The sequence below is a fragment of the Triticum urartu genome, chromosome 2A, assembly GCF_056163025.1.
Source record: "Triticum urartu cultivar PI428250 chromosome 2A, HENAU_Tu73, whole genome shotgun sequence".
Classification (NCBI taxonomy): Eukaryota; Viridiplantae; Streptophyta; class Magnoliopsida; order Poales; family Poaceae; genus Triticum; species Triticum urartu.
In genome coordinates this window covers 384,268,230-384,292,818 of record NC_141874.1, presented here as the reverse complement: position 1 = coordinate 384,292,818, position 24,589 = coordinate 384,268,230, and the positions used below count along the sequence as shown (strand labels likewise).

At 50.5% G+C, this 24,589-nt stretch overlaps 1 pseudogene; it reads right to left on the bottom strand.

Moving 5' to 3' along the window:
- Positions 1-1,335: 1,335 nt before the first annotated feature.
- LOC147985205 (uncharacterized) lies at positions 1,336-2,390 on the bottom strand (annotated as a pseudogene).
- Positions 2,391-24,589: the final 22,199 nt, after the last annotated feature.

The window sequence follows — 24,589 nt, the reverse complement described above, 5'->3', positions numbered from 1 at the left end:
TGCACGGGCATAGCCGCTCCTCGGCCATGTCGACTGCCAGCACGGAGCATGGTGCTTCCACTAGTGCGTGGGTGAGGGCTCCCTCTGAGTGGAGCCCCGAGGCGTGTACATCCCCGCCCTAACATGTGGCTTGCACGGCAGGGCTGGACGTGGTGTGTCTGGGCACTCGTGAGCCAGTGTGGGACTCACGGGGCCCTACCTCAAGGCGGGTTGCGCCTGGTCTGGGCTCTTGATGACTGTGGTGGTCCTGCGACATGGTTAGGCAACCTGCGCCAAGCAAATCTCTTGAGGCTATCGCATGAGAAGGCCAAGCACCAACGGCCCCAGGAGGTGACGTGAATGGGGCCGACCCGCCAGACAGAGCTCAGCCATTGGGTTTATCGACGCTACAGGGACGAACCCGAGCAAAGGCGTCGTGCCTAGTCTTCTCATGCGAAGGATCCTGAAGAAAAAGGATCGGCGCGTGGCTCCCGTGGTGGGTGACAATCAAGCAGATGATAACCATGGGTAGCTCATGAGAGGAAGCGAACTAGCTTAGATAGATGCGAGAATGATACATGCCACTAGGACGGACCCGAGTGGCCTAGGAATGATGCAACCCAAGGGGCTCCCCCAGTAGGGTAAGCTAAAAATGTGGAAGGATACATGCCGCAGGGACAGGCCCATGCGACCCGGTAATAATGCAGCCCGAGGGGTGCTCCCAACTGAATGAACTTGGAAAATGTCACCTAGTTTCGTTGTCAAAGGAATGTTGGGGCAGCTGAAGGCGTGCGCTGAAGAAGTCACTCCTCATGAGCCGCCAAGACCCTGAGCTTTGGCAGGCTATGGAGGCTCAGGTGGTTCCTTGAGGACCATCTCCATCTTCGCCAAGACCGCGTGATGTCGGGCCTCCTGAGTTGCCAGGATGCTCCGTAGGTTGCACTGGAAGGCGGCTGCCATGCTCGGCAGGCCAAACATCATGCGGACATAGCTGTGAGGTGGACCCTCGCACTTCCCAATGGGCGATGGCCAGAAGCGCTGTTGAGATGCGGCCCTGTTGAGCCCTAGGATGTCGATGCAGACGCGCAACCCACCATCCTCGCCTGAATGGGGAGCTGCACCAGGTGGGTGGCGGTTGCCGTGCATCGCCCTTGCTTCTTGAAACTCCTGGGTGGCCTTGACGATGAACTCCTGAGCACCGGGCGCTCCTCGCCCGGTGCCCTCCTGAGGGAAACATGCCGCAAAGCACGCCTCCATGTGGTGCCTGAGCGCCTCCCTCATGATGTTGACCAGGTTTGAGGCCCTCTAGAAGAGAGCCCCCGAGCCTCGCCCGAGGAGGGCGCCGGGCGCGCCTTCCTATGCAAGGGAGGGAGGCGCCCCAGGTGCGGGAACTGATCCCGAGGCAGCGCCGCTAGAGACACCGCCCCCCTGAGGCCCTGTGCGGAGTAGCTGCTTCTTCTTCTTGGGAATGGCCTCGGGAGGGTACTGCATGCCCTCGCTGTCAGGGTCTTCGATTGCCGCGGCTTGGAAGGCGCGCTTGAGGGAGCACACCGCATCTCTTTGTTCGTAGGGGACTGTGATGATTCCACCGCTTCCTGGCATCTTGAGGATGTTATAGCCATGGTGGGTCACTGCCATGAACTTGGCTAATGCTGGGTACCCGAGGATGGCATTGTACGGCAGACGGATGTGGGCGACGTCGAAGTCGATGAGCTCGATGCGGTAGTTGTCGCGCTGGCCGAAGGTGACAGGGAGATGAACTTGCCCTATCTGGGTGGTGGAGCCATCGGTTACTCCTGAGAAGGACTTGGTAGGCTGTAGCTGATCATAGGGCACTTGAAGACTATCGAACGTCTCGACGGACAGGACACTGAGCCTCGCGCCGCCGTTGATGAGGGTCTTGGTGACTTGGACATTGCTGATGATGGGTGAATAAAGCATCGGGAGGACGCCGGCAGTCGCCGCGCATTTGAGCTGGTCCGCCGAGCTAAAGGTGATGGCGTTCTTGGACCACCTGAGCGGGCGCGTGGCCTTGAGCCTGGGGAGGGCTGCATTCACCTCGCGAGAAAACTGCTTGAAGATGCGCTGGGAAGCCGGGGCCTGAGCACCACCCAAGATGCAAATGATGGCGCGTGGCTCCTGGAAGCCCCTAGCCCCCTCGTCGTAGTGATGGTCGTCGTTCCTTCTTGGTGGTGGCGGCAGCGGAGGGAGGCCAGGATTGCCCTGAGGATGGTCCTCACGAGGCTGGTCACGCCAGGCACCCTCACGAGGCTGCTCCTGCCAGTGGTCCTCATGAGGCCGGTCGCGCCACTCCTGGCAGGGGCCGCAATCGTCCCAGCGTCCTCCACCTCGTCCTCCTCCTCGGCCGTAGCCTCGGTCATTGCACTTGGGGCGTCGATCGAAGCGTCCATCTCGGATGGCCCCGAGCTCTTGACAATCGTTGGTGTTGTGGTTGTGTATGTTGTGGAAGGCGCAGAACGGACGACTGCTCTTGGAAGACTCGGGGTGGTCCCGGCCGCGCTTCATGTCCGGCTCCGCCGCGAGCACAGCTACTCCCTTGCGCTTCACGTCCTTGACCTTGGCTTTGTTCTCTTCCCGGTCGGCAGCAGGGAGCTCGAGGAGGGAGAGACGCCCTTCCTCAGCTCTTGCGCACTTGGTCGCCAGGTTGAACAGCTCCAGAGTCGTGCATAGCTCCTCGTGGATGGCGAGTTCCTCCTTCATCTTGACGTCGCGGACGCCATAGGAAAATGCTGAGATGATGGCCTCATCTGTCACCTTGGGGATCTTGAGGCGGATGTTGTTGAAGCGCTGGATATACTTCTGGAGGGTCTCCTCAGGCTGTTGCTTGATGTGGCGTAGGTCACCCGCGGCCGAAGGGCAGTCGCGAGTGCCCTGGAAGTTGGCGATGAAGCGGTCGCGCATCTCACCCCAGAAGGAGATTGATCCCGCGGGCAGGTTCAGGAGCCACGAGCGAGCGCCATCCTTGAGAGCCATGGGAAACCAGTTCGCCATGACTTTTTCGTCACCGTTGGCTGCCTCGATGCTCAGTTCGTAGAGCTATAGGAACTCTGCAGGGTCGGGGGTGCCGTCGTAGCGCGGATGCATATCCGGCATGAACTTGCCTGGCCAAACGACGGTGCGCAACTCGGGAGTGAAGGCATGGCAGCCTGTTGTGGCCACCAGGGCCCTCTGTAGAGGCGGAGCCTGCCCCTGATGTCCGCGCACCACCGTCGCAGGCGGCAAGCGATCTTGTCGTGGTGGTGCCGGAAGCACATGAGCATTTTCCTGCGGTCGAGGAACTTCTTGGCAGCTTCTTTCTTCGTGCGCGGGCACGCGGCGTGGAGGATCGCGCCGCAGGACGGCGCGTCTCAGGGCGAGGACGCCTTCTTGGTGTGGAGGAGGCGGGGGTGCTCCATGTGCCGCGCGTCTTGGCGCGAGGGCGCCGTCTTGATGCAGGGGCGGCGGAGGTGCCCCGTGAGCTACGTCTCCCGCGGCCGGAGACGGGCGAGGCAGCGAGAGGGATGGTGTAGGAGAGCCCCCAGCGGCGTTGACGAGCTCGGCGATGTGGTCCAGCCAATCCTCGTAGAGGTCGTCGACTGGGCAGTAGCGCAGGAGCTCGCGTGCCATGAGCAGCGCGGCCTGCGTGTCCGTAGGTGTGCGGAGAGCATGAGACGATGAGCTGGCTGGAGTCAATGACGGGGTGGCGGTGTGGCTGTCCCACCGCACGGAGGGGTGCAGTGATGATGCTTGCTGCTTGTTTGCTGCCGGGCCGGTAGCGGCGTTGGCAACACGTGATGGAGAACGACGGGGAGGCCCGCCGACAAGGGCCGTCTGAGCGACACGGGCGGCGAGGGCGGCCCGGCGCTCGGCGCGGGCTCGACGCGCGTCCGCCATGGATGCGGTGGAGCGGTGGAACGTGGATCAACGGAAGGAAAGCTTCAGTGCACCCCTACCTAGCGCGCCAAATGTCGGATTTCGGGTTGCGGCAAAACCCTTGAGGTTCGAACTCTGGGGTGCGCACGAAGATCTCTCCTCCCCCTAGCTCACGCTCTCACCACAATCTCAAAGCTCAGCACATAGAACTCACAGAACAAAGGACACATGGTTACCCTACTCCAGTGTGGTGTGGTGGATTGCCTCTTGGGCCGAGGATGAACGAGTACAAGGGAAGAACAACCTCCTGAGGGGAGGTGTCCTTGAGCTCGGTGAGCTTGTGTGGTTGAGGATGATCTGAATGGTCCAAGATCTTTCCTCCCTCCTACTGTGGTGGCTAGTCCTATTTATAGAGGCCCTGGTCCTCTTTCCAAATGTAGGCGGGAAGGGATCCAATAACGGCCAAATTTGAAGGGAGACAACTAGTACAAGTTATCCTGACAAAAGGTGGTCTTCGCATGCCAAAGGCTCTGGTGGTGACGCCGTCCTGCCGTTCTGCTGGTCTTGGTCTTGTTGCACCGATTAGAGACCTTTGCCTGATGCCTCGGGACTCCTAGCCTGCGCTTGCCTCTTTAGCACCAAAAATGAAACGAGGACGCTGCGCGCGCTGGCGCCCGCCTGGCCTTGGTCGTCATGGCTTGCGTCACAGGGACCTCGCGAGGTGCCGCTCGCCTTGATCTCTCCGCCCCTCGCGAGCCAGCCTGGCGAGGCTGCCCCCGAGGAGGTCTTGCATCGTCCGCCTCGCGAGGCTTGTCCCCTTGTGAGGGTCTTGAGTGCTCGCTGATGAAGATGGGCCGTACAAGGCCGCTGGTGGAGCTACGCCGTGGGCCGCAGGCAGGCAAGTCTGGGGACCCCCGTTCCCAGGACGTCGACATCATCTGTGCTTTGTTAAAAATGCTTTGGACATGAATCAATCAGGTGTGCGGAAAGTGTTCCGCTCGCGACGACCCTTGTTGACTTAGGGCAACTCGTGTTTCGGCGACCATTTGTCCCGGCAGAAAATGCTGATTTGCAGGACTTGATCGACTGCATCACTCTGCATGAGCCTGGCCTTGACTTGGGAGATGACCGCACCAGGTGGCGACTAGAGCCATCTAGGAGACTCTCCATGAAGTCTCTCTACCAGGCTATAGCCCCTTTGTCGGCCCCTAAGGTGCTCACCTCCATCTGGGAGATCTGGCTCCCCTTGAAGATCAGGATCTTTTTGTGGCAATGGATTCGTGGACGCCTCCCGTCAGGCGTGGAGGTCCTGAAATGCAACGACCCTGGTGATGTGCGCTGCCCACTCTGTGGGCCTGAAGAGGATTCGAACCATATCTTCTTCACCCGCGTGTCCGCGCAGTTCCTCTGGAGCTGTTTCCGCAAAACTGTGGGTGGAAGCTGGATCCACAACAACTTCCCCGCCCTCTTCACCGAACTCCAGGTGTTGCCACCATCGTCTCGCCACATTAGGTGGTTGACTATTGGTGTTCTTGCCTAGACGCTGTGGACTGTTAGGAATAAGCTTGTGATTCAATGTATCCCTCTTCATCGCGCTACTGACGCTTTGTTCAAATGGTCTGGTTACTTGCAGCTTTGGCGACCTCTTAGCCGCCTCAGGGAGAGAGACGGCATCACCTCCATCGTCACCCAGCTTCGCGCGATGGCTCCACCGCTTCCCCCCCACCACCACCACCACCACTAGAGCCGGATTAGATATTCTCTACTTCACCGTCACCGCCACCCTTGTGTTGTGCGTGCCTGTGTTTGTGTTGGGCTTGTTGTGTTGTGCCCACGGCTGAACCCGTGTAGTGTTGTGTGGGTGTGTGTTGGACCTTACCTGCGGTGGCGTTGTGTGTGTGTGTTGTTCGGTTGTTACCATGTTGACTTTGTGCTCGGTGGTTGCTTTATTTATAAAGCGAGGCGAAAGCCTTTTTTGGTAAGTATTCCGCTATGAAGCAACGTGGGAGAGCCACGCTAACCTATGCAAGGTGGTGTGCGATACCTGGTTCTCCTTTCCCCTGGTGGTTTCGGTTGATGATGTCAAAAGGAAATCATCATGCACATCGGGTGTTCTCCACCGACCTTTGGCAGTGTCCGAAAGAAGATCAAGGACATGAAATCACAACTGGACACTTTGCGTACGAGGCTGGGTAGAGTAGGCCCTGACCACCCGGAGCTCAAGATCATTGAAAACCTTGTTGAGCTTGATCACATGGAGGAAACAATGTGGCGGCAATGATCATAAATTCAATGGCACTCGGAGGAAGATAAGAATACTCATTTTTATCATCAATGGGCAAGTATGAGGAGACGCAAGAATAAAATTAAAAAGCTTCTTAATGCAAACGGGACGAAGTGTCTGATCAAGCGACCATGCAAGTTATGGCAACTAAATTTTATCAAAATTTGTTTACTTCACTGGGCGTGATGAACATGGATGGTGTTCTGAACACTGTGCCATGCAAAGTTACGCATGACAAGAACGAGGTGCTGACTAGGCCATATTCTTAGGAGGAGTTAAGATAGCTTTATTCGAGATGTTCCCTCAAGTCTCCGGGGATTTTCCCATCATCATTGGGATACTTGCGGAGAGGATGTGACACGGGCGGTACTTCGCATTCTTGATGGTACTGAATCAGCGGAGACAATAAATGACACCACCCTAGTTTTAATCCTAAAGGTGCCAAATCCCCTTAACTTTTCACAATTCCGTACCATCAGTCTCTGCAATGTGCTTTATAAAATAGCATCAAAAGTGATTGCAAATAGTCTGAAAAAGATCCTCCCTCGTGGCCCATAGTACCTTCCACCTCTTGGTCTTTTTAGACCCGTTGATATATAAATTAAATATAAATGTTCTAAATAATTCTAGACCATTATATATATTTTGTAACATCTCCAGAAACATTTTCCACACACACACACACACATATATATAATATTGATGTTACCCGGTATTGCCCGATAATCACTGAAACCCTTTCGGTGACCCCGAAACGCTTCAGGATCCTAATATTAATGAAAAAATTCCAAAAATATGTTCGCATCACTCCCGTACTACTAACATTCACGATATCTTGATTGCCTTAAGGTGGTGATCCCGTAGGTTCGGTAACTCATAGACATGAACGAAACCGTTCATTCAATGACCGGCAACGGAACCGTGGACATCCATATCGATCCCTATGAGCACATGAATGATATTTGAGTGAAACTTTGGTTACCATGTGATGTTACCTTTGCTTCACGATACTTCACAAAACCCAGGATGCATCGGTATCCTCCTAAGTCATCACCATGCTCACTATACCAAAATCCTTGTTCTGGTTTTGTTCTTCTTTCTCGTTATTGTGTTCCTGAAGGAAATATGCCCAAGAGGCAATAATAAAGTTTTTATTTTATATTTCCTTATTCATGATAAATGTTTATTATTCATGCTAGAATTGTATTGATCGGAAACCTTAATACATGTGTGAATACATAGACAAACACTATGTCCCTAGTGAGCCTCTACTTGACTAGCTGGTTGATCAAAGATGGTTAAGGTTTCCTAACCATGGACATGAGTTGTCATTTCAGAATGGGATCACATCATTAGGAGAATGATGTGATGGACAAGACCCATCCATGACCTTAGCATATTGATCGTTCAGTTTTATTGCTATTGCTTTCTTCATGTCAAATACATATTCCATCGACTATGAGATTATGCAACTCCCGGATACCGGAGGAATGCCTTTTGTGCTATCAAATGTCACAACGTAACTGGATGATTATAATTATGCTCTACAGGTATCTCCGAAGGTGTTTGTTGGGTTGGCGTAGATCGAGATTAGGATTTGTCACTCCGAATATTGGAGAGGTATCTCTGGGCCCTCTCAGTAATGCACATCATAAGAATCCTTGCAAGCAAAATGACTAATGAGTTAGTTGCAGGATGATGTATTATGGAATGAGTAATGAGACTTGCCGGTAACAAGATTGAACTAGGTATGAAGATACCGACGATCGAATCTCGGGCAAGTAACATACCGATGGACAAAAGGAATTGTGTATGTTGTCATAACGGTTCGACTGATAAAGATCTTTGTAGAATATGTAGGAGCCAATATGAGCATCCAGGTTCCACTATTGACTATTGACTAGAGAAGTGTCTCGGTCATGTCTACATAGTTCTCGAACCCGTAGGGTCCGCACGCTTAATGTTTGTTGACGATATTAGTATTATATGAGTTATGTGATTTGGTGACTGAAATTGTTCGGAGTCCCGGATGAGATTACAGACATGACGAGGAGTCTCTAAATGGTCGAGAGGTAAATATTGATATATAGGACGAGGGTATTCGGACACCGGAAGTGTTCCGGAGGGTACCGGGTACTTATCGGGTCACCGGAAAAGAGTTTCGGGCTCCCTCGGCTAAGACATGGGCCTTATGGGCCAAGTGAGGGAACACACCAGCCCTGGTGCGCCCCTACAGAGGCCAGCCCTATGAGGAGGAGAAGGAAACAGGGGAGGGCAAGGAAAGTGTGGATAAGGATTCCTATTTCCTGCCCTTTCCCCCCTCTTTCCTTCCCGCTCAGTTATATATGGCAGGGGGCGCGCGCGGCTTGGGCGGGACTCCAAGTAGGATTCCTCCTACTTGGGCGCCTCCTATGGCTGCTCCTCCCTCCCTCCCACCTATATATGTGAGGAGGGGGGCGCCTAGCACGGACCAGACAATTTCCTAGCCATGTGCGGTGCCCCCCTCCACAGTTTACGCATCCGGCCATATCTTCGTAGTGCTTAGGCGAAGCCCTGCTGGATCACTTCACCATCGCAGTCACCACGCCGTCGTGCTGACAGAACTCATCTTCTTCCTCGACACCTTTGCTTGATCAAGAGGACGAGGGACGCCATCGAGCTGAATGTGTGCAGAACTCGGAGGTGTCGTACGTTCGGTGCTTGATCGGTCGGATCTAGAAGAAGTTCGACTACATCAACCGCATTGTCAAACGCTTCCGCTTTTGGCCTACGAGGCTACGTGGACACACTCTCCCCCTCTCGTTGCTATGCATCTCCTAGATAGATCTTGCATGAGCGTAGGGATTTTTGAAATTGCATGCTATGTTTCCCAACAGTGGCATCCGCGCCAGGTCTATGCGTAGATGATATGCACAAGTAGAACACAAATAGTTGTGGGAGGTGATAGTCATACTTCTTACCGCCAACATCTTATTTTGATTCGGCGGTATTGTAGGATGAAGAGGCCCGGACCAACCTTACACGTCCACGCACATGAGACCAGTTCCACCGACAGACATGCAACTAGTTTTGCATAAAGGTGGCTGGCGGGTGTCTGTTTCTCCTACTTTATTTGAATCAAATTTGACTGCAGCTGGTTCTTGTAGAAGGTTAAAACAACAAACTTGACGAAACACCATTGTGGTTTGATGCGTAGGTCCGAACGATTCTTGCTAGAAGCTCGTAGCAGCCATGTAAAACTTGCAACAACAAAGTAGAGGACGTCTAACTTGTTTTTGCAGGGCATGTTCTGATGTGATATGGTCAAGACATGATGTGATATACATTATTGTATGAGATGATCATGTTTTGTGAAAGTTACTGGCAACCGGCAGGAGCCTTATGGTTGTCTCTTTATTGTATGAAATGCAAACACCATGTAATTGCTTTACTTTATCACTATGCGTTAGTGATAGTTGTAGAAGCAATTGTTGGCGAGACGACCACGATGATACGATGAAGATCAAGGTGTCAAGCCAGTCATGATGGAGATCATGATGATGCTTTGGAGATGGAGATCAAAAAGCACAAGATGATGATGGCCATATCATGTCACATATTTTGATTGCATGTGATGTTTATCTTTTATGCATCTTATTTTGCTTAGTACGGCGGTAGCATTATAAGATGATCCCTTAAATTTCAAGGTAGTGTTCTCCCCGAGTATGCACCGTTGCGATAGTTCTTCGTGTTGAGACACCACGTGATGATCAGGTGTGATAGACTCTATGTTCACATACAACGGGTGCAAGACAGTTTTGCACATACGGAATACTCGGGTTAAACATGACGAGCCTGCCATGTACAGACATAGCCTCGGAACAATGGAGACTGAAAGGTTGAACGTGAATCATATAGTAGATATGATCAACATAGAGATGTTCACCATTGATGACTACTCCATCTCACATGATGATCGGACATGGTTTAGTTGATTTGGATCACGTATCATTTAGATGACATGAGGGATGTCTATGTAAGTGGGAGTTCTTAAGTAATTTGATTAATTGAACTTAATTTATCATGAACTTAGTCCTGATAGTATTTGCAAATTATGTTGTAGATCAATAGCTCGTGTTGTAGCTCTCCTATGTTTTTGATATGTTCCTAGAAAAAACTAATTTGAAAGATGATAGTAGCAATGATGCGGATTGGGTCCATGATCTGAGGATTATCCTCATTGCTGCATAGAAGAATTATGTCATTGATGCACCGCTAGGTGACAAACCTATTGTAGGAGCAGATGCAGACATTATGAACGTTTGGCAAGCTCGATATGATGACTACTTAATAGATTAGTGCGCCATGCCTTACGGCTTAGAACCGGGACTTCAAAAATGTTTTGGACACCACGGAGCATATGAGATGTTCCAAGACCTGAAAGTGGTATTTCAGACTCATGCCCGTGTTGAGTGGTATGAGACCTCTGGCAAGTACTTTGCCTACAAAGTGGAGGAGAATAGCTCAGCCAGTGAGCATGTGCTCAGGATGTCTGAGTAATACAATCGCTTGAATCAAGTGGGAGTTAATCTTCCAGATAAGATAGTGATTGACAGAGTTCTCTAGTCACTATGACCAAGCAACTAGAACTTCATGATGAACTATAATATGCAAGGGAGGACGAAAACAATTCCCAAGCTCTTCGCGATGCTGAAATCGACGAAGGTAGAAATCAAGAAAAAGCATCAAGTGTTGATGGTTAACAAAACCACTAGTTTCAAGAAAAAGGGCATGGGACAAAAAGGGAACTTCAAGAAGAATATCAAACAAGTTGCCTCTCCCATGAAGAAGCCCAAAGCTAGACCCAAGCGTGAAACTGAGTGCTCTTCACTAGTGTTCATAGTAGCCCCTCGGTATTTGGTACCGGTTCAATTGCTAAGATTAGTAACTCGAAACAGGAGTTGCAGAATTAATAGAGACTAGTTAAGAGCAAAGTGATGATGTGTGTTGGAAGTGATTCCAAGGTTGCTACGATCACCATCGCACACTCCCTTTACCTTTGGGATTAGTGTTGAACCTAAAATAAATGTTATTTGGTGTTTGCATTGAGCATGAATATGATTAGATCATGTTTATTGCAATACAATTATTCATTTAAGTTAGAGAATAATTGTTGTTCTGTTTACATGAATAAAACCTTCTGTGGTCATACACCCAAGGTGAACGATTTATTGAATCTCAATCGTAGTGATGCACATGTTCATAATATTGATGCCAAAATATGCAAAGTTGATAATGATAGTGCAACATATTTGTGGCACTGTCGTTTAGGTCTTATAGGTGTAATGCACATGAAGAAACTCCATGCATATGGGCTTTTGGAATCACTTGATTATGAATCATTTGATAATTGCGAACCATGCCTCATGGGCAAGATGACTAAAACTCCGTTCTTCGAAACAATGGAGCGAGCTAATGACTTATTGGAATAATACATACCAATGTATGCAGTCCGAAGAGTGTTGAAGCTCACAGCAGGTATCGTTATTTTCTGACCTTCATAGATGATTTGAGCAGATATGGTATATCGACTTGATGAAACACAAGTCTAAAACATTTGAAAAGTTAAAAGAATTTCATAGTGAAGTGGAGAATCATTGTAACAAGAAAATAAAGTTTCTACGATTTGATCTCAGAGGCGAATATTTGAGTTACGAGTTTGGCCTTCATTTAAAACAATATGGAATAGTTTCACAATTCACGCCGCCTGGAACACCGCAATGTAATGGTGTGTCCGGACGTCATAACAGTACTTTATTAGATATGGTGCGATCTATGATGTCTCTTACCGATTTATCACTACTGTTTTGGTGTTATGCATTAGAGACGACTGCATTCACGTTAAATAGGGCACCGTCTAAATCCGTTGAGATGACACCATATGAACTATGGTTTGGCATGAAACCTAAGCCGTCGTTTCTTAAAGTTTGGGGTTGCGACACTTATGGCTTTAGCCTGATAAGCTCAAAGCCAAATCAGAGAAGTGCGTCTTCATAGGATACCCTAAGGAAACAATTGGGTAGACCTTCTACCACATATCCGAAGGCAAGATCTTTGTTGCCAAGAATGGAAACTTTCTGGAGAAGGAGTTTCTCTCGAAAGAAGTGAGTGGGAGGAAAGTAGAACTTGATGAGGTAATTGTACCTTCTCTCGAATTGGAAAGTAGCACATTAGTGAAATCCGTTCCCATCATGCCTACACCAACTAGAGAGGAAGCTAATTATGATGATCACGAAACTTCAGATCAAGTTACTACCGAACCTCGTAGGTCAACCAGAGCATGTTCCGCACCAGAGTGGTACGGTAATCCTGTTCTATAAGTCGTGTTACTAGACCATGACGAACCTACAAACTATGAAGAAGCTATGATGAGCTCAGATTCCGATAAATGGCTTGAGGCCATGAAATCTGAGATAAGATCCATGTATGAGAACAAAGTATGGACTTTGGTGGACTTGCCCGATGATTGGCGAGCCATAGAGAATAAATTGATCTTCAAGAGGAAGACGAACACTGATGGTAGTGTTACTATCTACAAAGATCGACCTGTCACAAAATGTTTTCGACAAGTTCAAGGTGTTGACTACGATGAGATTTTCTCACTCGTAGCGATGCTTAAGTTTGTCTGGATCATGTTAGCAATTGCTGCATTTTATGAAATCTGGCAAATGGATGTCAAAATTGCATTCCTTAATGGATTTCTTAAAGAAGAGGTGTATATGATGCAACTAGAAGGTTTTTGTTGATCCTAAAGGTGCTAACAATGTGTGCAAGCTCCAGCGATCCATCTATGGACTGGTGCAAGCATCTTGGAGTTGGAATATATGCTTTGATGAGGTGATCAAAGCATATGGTTTTATACAGACTTTTGGTGAAGCCTGTATTTACAAGAAAGTGAGTGAGAGCTCCGTAGCATTTCTGATAGTATATGTGGATGACATATTATTGATCAGAAATGATATAGAATTTCTGGATAGCATAAAATGATACTTGAATAATAATTTTTCAATGAAAGACCTCAGTGAAGGTACTTAAATATTGGGCATCAAGATCTGTAGGGATAGATCGAGACGCTTAATGGGACTTTCACAAAGCACATACCTTGGCAATTTTTTTGAAGAAGTTCAAAATAGACCAGTCAAAGAAAGGGTTCTTGTCTGTGTTGCAAGGTGTGAAGTTGAGTAAGACTCAAAACCCGACCACGACAGAAGATAGAGAGAGGATGAAAGTCATTCCCATGCCTCAGCCATAGGTTCTATAAAGTATGCCATGTTGTGTACCAGACCTATTGTATACCTTTCCATGAGTTTAGCAAGGGGGTACAATAGTGATCTAGGAGTATATCACTGGACAACGGTCAAAATTATCCTTAGGTACCTAAAGAGGACTAAGGAAATGTTTCTCGGTTATGCAGGTGATAAAGAGTTCATCGTAAAGAGTGACGTCGATGCAAGCTTTGACACTGATCTAGATAACTCTAAGTCTCAATCTAGATACATATTGAACGTGGGAGCAATTAGCTAGAGTAGCTCCATGCATAGCATTGTGGACATAGAAATTTGCAAAATACATACAGATCTGAATGTGGAAGACCCGTTGACTAAACTTCTCTCAGAAGCAAAACATGATCACACCTTAGTACTCTTTGGGTGTTAATCACATGGCGATGATGTGAACTAGGTTATTGACTCTAGTAAAATCTTTGGGTGTTGGTCACATGGCGATGTGAACTATGGGTGTCAAATCACATGGTGATGTGAACTAGATTACTGTCTCTAGTGCAAGTGGGAGACTGAAGGGAATATGCCCTAGAGGCAATAATAAAGTTGTTATTTTATATTTCCTTATTCATGAGAAATGTTTATTATTCATGCTAGAATTGTATTGATCGGAAACCTTAATACATGTGTGAATACATAGACAAACAATATGTCCCTAGTGAGCCTCTACTTGACTAGCTCGTTGATCAAAGATGGTTAAGGTTTCCTAACCATGGACCTGAGTTGTCATTTGAGAACGGGATCACATCATTAGGAGAATGATGTGATGGACAAGACCCATCCACGAGCTTAGCATATTGATCATTCAGTTTTATTGCTATTGATTTCTTCATGTCAAATACATATTCCTTCAACTGTAAGATTACGCAACTCTCAGATATCGGAGGAATACCTTGTGTGCTATCAAACGTCACAACGTAACTGGGTGATTATAAAGATGCTCTACAGGTATCTCCGAAGGTGTTTGTTGGGTTGGCATATATCGAGATTAGGATTTGTCACTCCGAATATCGGAGAGGTATCTCTGGGCGCTCTCAGTAATGCACATCATAAGAAGCCTTGCAAGCAAAGTGACTAATGAGTTAGTTGAAGGATGATGTATGATGGAACGAGTAAAGAGCCTTGCAGGTAACGAGATTGAACTAGGTATGAAGATACGGACGATCGAATCTCGGGCAAGTAACATACCGATGGACAAAAGGAATTGTGTATGTTGTCATAATGGTTCGACCGATAAAGATCTTCGTAGAATATGTAGGAGCCAATATGAGCATCCAGGTTCCACTATTGGTTATTGACCGGAGAGGTGTCTCGGTCATAAGTACATAGTTCTCAAGCCCGTAGGGTCCGCATGCTTAACGTTCGTTGACGATATTAGTACTATATGATTTTGTGATTTGGTGACTGAATGTTGTTCGGTGTCCTGGATGAGATCACGGACATGACGAGGAGTATCGAAATGGTCGAGAAGTAAATATTGATATATAGGACGAGGGTATTCGGACACCGGAAGTGTTCTAGAGGATACTGGGTACTTATCGGGTCACCAGAAAAGAGTTTTGGGCACCCCTGGCAAAGATATGGGCCTTATGGGCCAAGTGAGAGAACACACAAGCCCCGGTGCGCCCCTACAGAGGCCAGCCCTATGAGGAGGAGAAGTAAAGAGGGGGAAACGAAAGTGTGGATTAGGATACCTACTTCCTGCCCTCTCCCCCCCCTCTTTCCTTCCCCCTCGGTTATATATGGCAGGGGGAACGCGTGGCTTGCGCGGGACTCCAAGTAGGATTACTCCTACTTGGGCGCCTCCTATGGCTTCTCCTCCCTCCCTCCCACCTATATATGAGGAGGGGGCACCTAGCACAGACCAGACAATTGCCTAGCCGCGTGCGGCGCCCCCCTCCACAATTTACTCCTTCGGTCATATCTTCGCAGTGCTTAGGCGAAGCCCTGCGCGGATCACTTCACCATCACCGTCACCACGCTGTCGTGTTGACAGAACTCATATTCTTCCTCGACACCTTTGCTACATCAAGAGGACGAGGTACATCATCGAGCTGACATGTGCAGAACTCGGAGGTGTCGTACGTTCAGTGCTTGATCGGTCAGATCTAGAAGAAGTTTGACTACATCAACCGCATTATCAAACGCTTCTGCTTTTGGTCTACGAGGGTAAGTGGACACACTCTGTCGGTACAACAAACCCTGAGTCTATTGCCCAGACTGTGCACAGGCACGGGAATGAGATTGAAGCACCAGCCCAAGTCAGAATACAAGAAATCGTGAGACTCTAAGGACCAAGAATGAGCCAAGGAATCAAGATATCGTCAAAAGAAGAAGCCTCCGTTGCCGGGCAGGTGAGCCCGGCAAGGGGCAAGGCCAGCCCCATAAGAAGACAATCAAGGCGCCCCGGCAGGGCCTGCCGGGGCTCACGGAGGCAGAACTATCTCATCAACCACTCCAACACGACCTATGTCGTCAATCAGTGCGGTGTCGAGCCGCGAAATGATTAAGTGGCAGCCATTCGCCACATGGTAGCCATTTCCTACAGAAGAAACCCAAAGATGACACCGTCCTGCAACGTGTCAAGAGAACAGGCGCGAAGCTGGCGAGATAGCCCGGCAAGCCTTGACGGGCAACCAACAATGTGACGTTAAGCGATGCATTTAATGCGCCCTGTCAGCCCGTAGAGTTAGCAATGATAGCACTATTTGCTATCTTATCAGTGCATAATGACTACTTTGCCACTGTGGTTACCCCTTAATCCATAAAAGGAGGCCCATGTCAACCATAGAAAGGGTTAGAAAATCGGATAACTCACACCCCCATATGCGCGTAGTCGATGCTGCCTGAGGCAACCCTTGCCGGGCAAGCGTACTACGCACCACCACCACCTTTTCCAACATCAATCCACCAAAGCAGGAGTAGAGTTTTACACCTCGCGGCAGCGTGAACCTGGGTGAATTCCCCATGTGATCTCCGCCGCGCTGCCCCACGCTCGTCTGCTCTTTGTGCAACATGTTGCCCCCTGCTGAACCAGCGAGGGACCTCCTAGTCCCATAGGTGGCCGTGGTTTCCCGCGACATATTTGGTGCGCCAGGTAGGGGGATTGCTTGCGTGAACCTGAAGGCGTGCACGGCACGTCATGTTCACCACCATCTTCATCTTCGGCGACGCCATCAACCATGGCGCCTAAGAAGAAGCCCGCTCCTCCAGCTCATCCATCCACCTCGAAGGCTCCACCGGACGTGGCCTCTAACGCTGCGGGGGTACGGAGGCGCACAAGGGTGCGGACGCTGCTAGGGAAGTGGTCGGAGCAGGCGGCGCCATCACCACTTCCCCTGCGGCCGATGCAGGAGCAGGAGGTGCCGGAGGAGAGCCACATCAGCAGCACCCCGACGGCCATGCTCCCCAAGTTTTGGGTGAGGGAGCCACTCCATCTATGCCCCTCTCCCCCACCGACGGGCACAGCCGCATCAACGGCACTCGGACCAGGGCGAACCGCCGCCCTCCGGCCGCCCCCACCACAGGTGCGGTCGCAACGCGTAGACCTCCCCCGGGACGGGCCGACCAAGCCGTTGCGCCCGACGGAGCCACTAGCCCTCAAGCACTTTCGCCGCACCATGTCCAGGTAGTCGCCCTGCAGCAGCAGCGGGGGCGTAGTGCTACCGCCACTGGCACTGTCAGGAGCCGAGCAACGGTATGATCGCCTTCATCAACATCCATGCCAAGTACAGCTTCAGAGGCGATAGCGCGAGCTCAGCTGCTGCTGAGGTTTCCGTCAGTGGCCGAGCAGATGGACGAATGGCATGCCACCATCCAAAGCCTGCTCGGTTTTGCCGAAGCTGGGGGCTCATGGCGAGCTGGTCTGCCACGACCTCCCCAAGCGGCAGCAATAGCTCATGCTGCTGACCACACAGAAGGGGCCATCCTCACGGTGCAATCCCTGCCGTGGCAACCAATACGAGCGCGGCATAATCAAGACCCCGAAGACTTCTCGATGGCCTCTTCTGTCCCTCGAGCACGTCCAGGTGAACGTTGAGCCCTCGAGGATAGGAGGAGAGCGTCGTCGAAGAGCCGCAACGACCTCCACCGGACTGACGGGTATGACGGCCTCAACGTCGACGAGCCTCCGCTCGGTGTTTGCGGGTGCCTACCTTTCGAGGTTGGCTGCCCTGCCTTTACACGAGAGCTGCGGCAAGTCCGTTGGCCATCCGTTCGCACGTTCAAGCCAGAAATACCTGAGAAGTACGATGGGAGGCTGAACCCGTAGAGTTCCTGAGCATCTACACCATCGCTGTTCAGGTTGCCGGGGGAAGAGATGAGAAGGTGTTCGCTAACTATGTCACTTTGGACCTCAAGTCCAATGTGAGGTCTTGGCTGATGCACCTATCAGAGAACTCCATTTCGTCATGGGCTGACCAGTGCCACGAGTTCATTGGAGCCTTCACTGGCGGTCATCGGGAACCCGACAGGCCCAATGATTTGCAGATTCTCCAGCAGAAACAAGGAGAAACCCTCCATAAGTATTTATAGAGATTCAACAAAGTTCATAGGAATATCCAAAATATCCATCCGGCAGCCGTAATAGCTGCCTTCCAGTCCAATGTGCGCAACCGTCGTATCCATTCCAAGATGAATGTGCAGTTGCCCAAGACTGTGAAGGAGCTCTACACACCGGTGGATAAGTGTGCTCGGATGGAGGAGGGAAGGAAGCTGCCCGGAGAGGAAGATTGCGCCAATGTTGATTCAGAAGATGATGATGAATCAACCAATCAAAAAAAGAGCAAGAAGCGTAGTAAAAAGCAGAGAGATAAAGCAGTGATGATCGTTGAAGAATCGGGTACACCTAGTACCGGCAAGAAAGCCAAAGCTGAGGTCCCTGGCAAGGAAGCTGCCGCGTGCATTGATAGCTAGGAAGCCGCTGCTGCTGAGAAAGCCGAGAAGGGTGATGGACCGTACTGCAAGATTCATGAAACCAAGGACCATGACCTTCAAGAGTGTTATCAGGTTGAGCAGCTTGTCAAGAAATAGAACGCAGAGTATGAGAAGCGTGATAAGGAAAAAGGTCAGAATGTTGCTGGCGGTAAGAGCCGAGGTGGTGAAGTAAACTGCCCCGGCAAACCCTTTTGGAACTATGGGAAGCCCGCTAGGGGTCGAGAAAAGGAAACCTGTGATGATGAGAGTGATGGAGGGGATGAATAGGAAACAAGTGAGCAGGAGTTTCAAAAGGCCACACACGCCCTGTGCATTGACGGAGGTGCATCTCCGCACGCTTCTCACCGCCAGATCAAGCAGTGGGTGCGAGAAGTCAATGTCGTGGAGCCAGCGCGAGAGGCCCGGAAGCCGCTCAAATGGTCCCGTATGCACATCATCTTCGACAAAGAGGACCATCCTAGCCGTACCTCTGTGCTGGGATGTTTGTCGTTGTTGGTCTCTCCAACAATCCGCAACCTCAAGGTCACAAAGATGCTGGTGGATGACGGGGCCGGGTTGAATCTGATTTCCCCGACAGTCATCAGCAAGCTTCAGATAGGAGAAGAAGAGCTAGAGGTTACCGACACGTTTCAAGGAGTTAATCCCGGCAGGATCCGTCCCAAGCGAAAGATCACATTGCCGATAACATTTGGGGGAGAGCTAAACTACCGGACTGAGAGGATTGTGTTTGATGTGGTTGATCTCCCCCTGCCGTACAATGGGATTCTTGGACGCTCGGCCCTGGCTAAGTTCATGGTGACATCACACTATGCATATAACACATTGAAGATGCCTGGGCCATTGGGAGTCATTACTATCCCCTCAAATGAGATGATATCATTTGTGTGGACAAGATGTACCGGGATGTGGTCGCGACAGAGGTAGCAGCCGCCCCCGCCAAGGAAAGTAAAGGAAAGAAGAGAGACTATAGGGACTTCAACAAAGAGTTCAGGAAGCGTGCCCCCACTGATGCACGACACCCATTGACAATGTGCCAGAGTGTTATAATAGCAAGAGATGCAAGGTCGCTGCACCCAAGTGAAGAAGGTCCCGGCAGGGCTGGCTGGCATTGATGGTACTTTTACTATTAGCGCCACCCTCAATAACAAATAAGAAAGCGCGCTCGTTGCCTTCCTACGGGCGAATATCGATGTGTTTGCCTGGCAACCATCTGATATCCCCGGTGTTCCCAGGGAGGTAATCGAGCACCACCTTGCTATCTGCCCACATGCCCGAGCTGTCAAACAGAAAGTCCGGAAGCAGGCCTTGGAGAGGCAGCAGTTTATTGCAGAAGTGATCAAGAAGCTTGAGGCAGCTGGGTTGGTCAGAGGAGTGTTGCACCCCACGTGGCGAATCTAGTGGTAGTCCGGAGGGCTAATGGGAAGTGGAGGCTTTGCATAGATTTCACAGATCTCAACAAGGCTTGCCCGAAAGACCCATTCCCCTTGTCGCGCATCGACCAGATTGTGGATTACACTTCGGGTTGTGATTTGCTCCCCTTTCTGGATGCATATTCTGGGTATCACCAAATCTTCATGTCCAAGGAAGATGAAGAGAGGACGTCGTTTATCACTCCTTGTGATACGTACTGCTTTGTCTGCATGCCATTCGGATTAAAGAGTGCCGGGTCCACTTTCGCAAGGGCAATCTAGATTGGTTTTGAGCCACATTTGCACATAAACGTAGAAGCCTACATGGATGATATTGTGGTCAAGACCAAGGATAAGGCCACCCTTATTTAGGATTTGGAAGAGACATTTGATAATCTACGCAAGATCAATCTAAAATTCAACCTGGAGAAGTGTGTATTTGGCGTTCCCTCCGACAAGTTGCTTGGTTTCTTTGTATCCCACCACGGGATGAAAGCCAACCCCGATAAGATCAAGGCCATCGAGCAGATCCAGGCGCCCAGGACAGTTAAGGATGTGAGGTGCCTGACATGATGTGTTGCCGCACTAAGCAGATTCATTTCCAAGTCTGTCGAGCGCGCCCTACCGTTCTTCAAGATTTTGAAGAAGACCGGCCCTATGAAGTGGATCCCAGAAGCAGATGCAGCTTTGCAAGAGTTGAAAGCTTACCTGTCCTCTGTGCCTACCTTGGTTGCCCCCAAACCCCAGGAGCCGTTGTTGGTATACTTGGCAGCGACCAACCAAGTGGTCAGTGCGGCCTTGGTAGCACAAAGAGAAGTGGATGAGGCAGAAAGTGAGCAGAGATTGGCAGAGTCAAAGGAGGATCAAGACAGCAATGAGCACGGCAATGAGAGCAACCCCAAGGACGCAGCAAGGAAGAAAGTGGTGCAGCGCCCAGTGTACTTCATCAGTTCCTTGTTACAGGGGGCCAGATTGAGGTACTCTGGCATGCAGAAGTTGATCTTTGGTCTCATTATGGCCTGAAAGAAACTTTGCCACTACTTCCAAGCCCATGATATCACGGTTGTTACTCATTTTCCGTTGCAAGGGATACTCCGAAACCTTGTGGCTACCGGCAGAATAGTGTAGTGGGCTTTGGAGTTATCCAGCTTTGGTTTGAAGTTTGAGAGCACATCAACTATTCAGAGCAGGGCGTTGGCAGAGTTTATTGAAGAATGGAGACCAACCCCTGATGAGGAGGTGACAGAGACGGTTATCCATGGCAAGGAATCGCCCTAAGAATGGATTATGTATTTTGATGGTGCTTTTTCCCTACAAGGTGCAGGAGCTGGTGTGCTTCTTGTCACCCCCTCCGGGGAGCACTTGAAGTACGTCGTGCAAATGCATTTTGCCCGGGAAGAAGCACCCAACAATATAACTGAGTATGAAGGGCTTCTTGCCGGGCTCCGGATTGCATCTGAATTGGGAATTAAGAAGATGATCATTCAGGAGATTCACAGCTTGTGGTGAGACAAGTCAACAATGATTATCAAAGTCCATTGATGGAAGCATACGTCGAGGACGTGAGGAGATTGGAGGAGCACTTTGATGGGTTGCAAACAGAGCATGTACCCCGTGTGGAAAATAGCATAACTGATCATCTGTCAAATTGCATTGCGCAGAAGCTTTCTGTGGAACCAGGAACTTTTGTTCTCCATCTCACTCAACCCTCCGTATCTCCAGAACGATGGGCCGGAAGAGGAGAAAGTTGGACTACAGCAAGCCTCTTCCCGTAGAGCCGTTCGCTGCCGGCAGAGACCCTACCGGAAACAACTCCTCACAGCCTGCTGAACCACCCCCTCTAGCCGGGCCTATGGACCCCGCAAACAAGGCTGTTGCTCCCATAGCAGAGGAGGTGCCGCTAGTCCTCGGTGCCGAGCCCCAAGCTCCAACTTGGGCAAGGCACATTGTCCACTTTCTCCAAACCGGAGAGCTTCCCGGCGACCAAGATGAAGCTGAGAAAGTAGCCCGGAGGGCCCGTATGTATCAGTTTGTCGATGACACTCTGTACAGAAGGAGGCCCAATGGTGTGAAATTGAAGTGTGTCTGTCGGGAAGTAGGAAAGGAACTGCTAGCTGAGATTCACAGAGGAATGTGAGGCTCCCACATTGGATCAAGGGCATTAGTTGGGAAAGCATCCCAGCAAGGATTATATTGGCCCACAGCACTCCAAGATACGTTCGAGCTAGCCACAACATGTGAAGCCTGTCAGTTCCATTCCAAGAAAACACACCTGCCTGCCCAAGCTCTTCAAACAGTCCCTTTATCATGGCCATTTTCGGTCTGGGGGCTCGATATCCTCGTCCCCTTCCCCCAAGCAATCAGGGGTTTTGAATTCTTGTTCGTTGCCATCGACAAGTTTACAAAGTGGCCGGAAGTGACTGCCGTGAGAAAGGTGACTACTCAGTCAGCTATCAAGTTCTTGAAAGAATTAGTGTGTCGTTTTGAAGTTCCGGCAAGGATCATCACCGACAACGGCACCTAGTTCACGAGCCGCGCCTTCATGCAATACGTTCATGCCCTCGGATGCAAGATCTCATTTGCCTTTGTGGCGCATCCCCGGAGCAACATGGACAAGCTGAGAGGGCGAACGCTGAAGTGCTGCGAGGACTCAAGATGAGAACTTCTGATACGCTGCAGAAGCATGGCAGGCGGTGGATCAATGAGCTGCCGGCAGTTCTCTGGTCCCTCAGAATGACACCAAACCGAGCTACCGGGCAGACTCCCTTCTCCTTGGTCTACGGGGCAGAAGCAGTTATCCCCACAGAACTCATTTACGGGTCACCTCGAGTGCTTGCCTACAATGAAGTAGCATAAGATTAGCACTGGCATGACGACGCTGTGCTACTCGAGGAGAACTATCTCCGGGCTGCTATGCGTGCTACACGCTACCAGCATGGCCTGCGTTGCTATCATAGTTGCAGGGTTCATGCCCGGTGTTTTGAGGAAGGTGACCTTGTCCTTAGGTGCGTTCAGTCCGCCAAGGGTACACACAAGTTGTCACCGAAGTGGGAAGGCCCTTACCGGGTAGTACGAGTCACCAGACCTGCCGCAGTCCGTCTAGAGACCGAAGATGGCACTTAGTTGAAAAACTCATGGAATATTGAGCATCTCCGCAAGTTCTACTCATAAGGCGCGGATGTCGGGCCCTGCCTGGCAGCCACCCTTTTGTACATGCCTTACCTCAGCTGCATGTAACCCCTTGTACAAAGCCGGGGCGATGACCCCGTGCAATAGAAAACAAAGAAGCGCTATGGGGGCCCCCCAACCGAGATTGCATGCATGCATGAACATTCCAAGATCACTGCATAAGCATTTCATGAGCATTTGCATATGCATATAGATAGGATCGCATACTGCATTCATTCTCACCTACATGAAGTTGAAGGTTCCTGCCGTGAACTTGGCTTCGACAAGGAGTGAGGAGATTGCCCGACACTACGGTCCCCGGCGAGCCAAGCAGATAAGTTCTACCTCGTATCCATTAGTGCTCTTTAAATCTATAACTTTGCATGAGAAAGCCCCGCCTCTCTCTTTTGAGACTTAGGTGCTCCCATCCAGGACTCAAACATTGCTTCGGTCAGGATGGTCGCAGTGACCTTTGGTAAAAAGGAGTTGGCGGGGGGCTGGTCCCTCTATCTGTTCCCTGGCAGACGCGCTCTCCAGCAGGCAAGAAGGGTACCGGCAGGATAGCCTGCCGGGGAAAAAATCGTTTACTTATGTTAAAGAGTCATCTCACCTCTGCATGGACATACACATGCATTGGTTCCTGGCAAGGTTCATGTTTTTCATTGATATGCTGATACAAATACAAGTATTACACAATATAAACATGGACTGGAGAGATTACATTATTTGAATTAAAATTTGGCAATCATCTATAGGTTTAGGATTTAAAAAAGATAGGTGCTCCGTAAACTCCTCTCCTTGTCCCTCTTGTCCCAGGTAGTGTGGTGGGAAGATAGCGAGAGCGGGACATGCACAGGCACAATGCCACCCCGATCCTGTCAGGGCCTGCCCAATGCAGCCTGACAAGATCGGTGGTGGCGAGGCTGCGAAGGAGGAAGATGTGCGGAGCACCTCGACGCCCCTGGTCACCGGCTCCAGGGCTAAACAAGGGGCTCCAGCACGGGCACCGGCAGAGGAGGACGCCAACGCCCAGCCAGAAGACCCCTTTGGGGAGGTGGAAGTACCAGTGCAATGAGCCTTTCCATGGCAACCGAGAAAACGGTGATGACGGTTTCGGGGAAAGAGGGGGAGAGCCAGACAGGCAGGCAGTGGGTCACCAGTACGAGACGAACGCGTCGATGCAGTTGTGCGCCAACTAGGCGGCCTGCCTCCCGTCTTCTCCATCTCCCCTAGCTTCGTCTTCATCAACACCGCTCCAGGGGAAGGCCGAGACTCCAGCCCGACACCTTCCCCGGGGAAAAGGTGAGCGACCAAGACGGCCAAGGGACTGGAGACACATCGCTACCCACCTTGGCGGGCAGGAAGGCGTGCCTCTCATCGACATTAGCCCCAAAGCCTCCAAGAGGGGCAGTGTTGGGATACCAACAATCTCTAGCCCCGCCTCCCGGCCAAACCTCGAAGGAACCAAGAGATTCATCACACCAAGGACGAGGCTCACTCCCCGAGCATCAACACCGGCATGCGGCAACATTAGCCCCAACCAAGAGCCCGAGGGCTGGCCCCGGGCTCTTCCCTTTGACATCACCAGCGGAAGCAGAAAATAAGAAGAGGAGGAAGGCGAA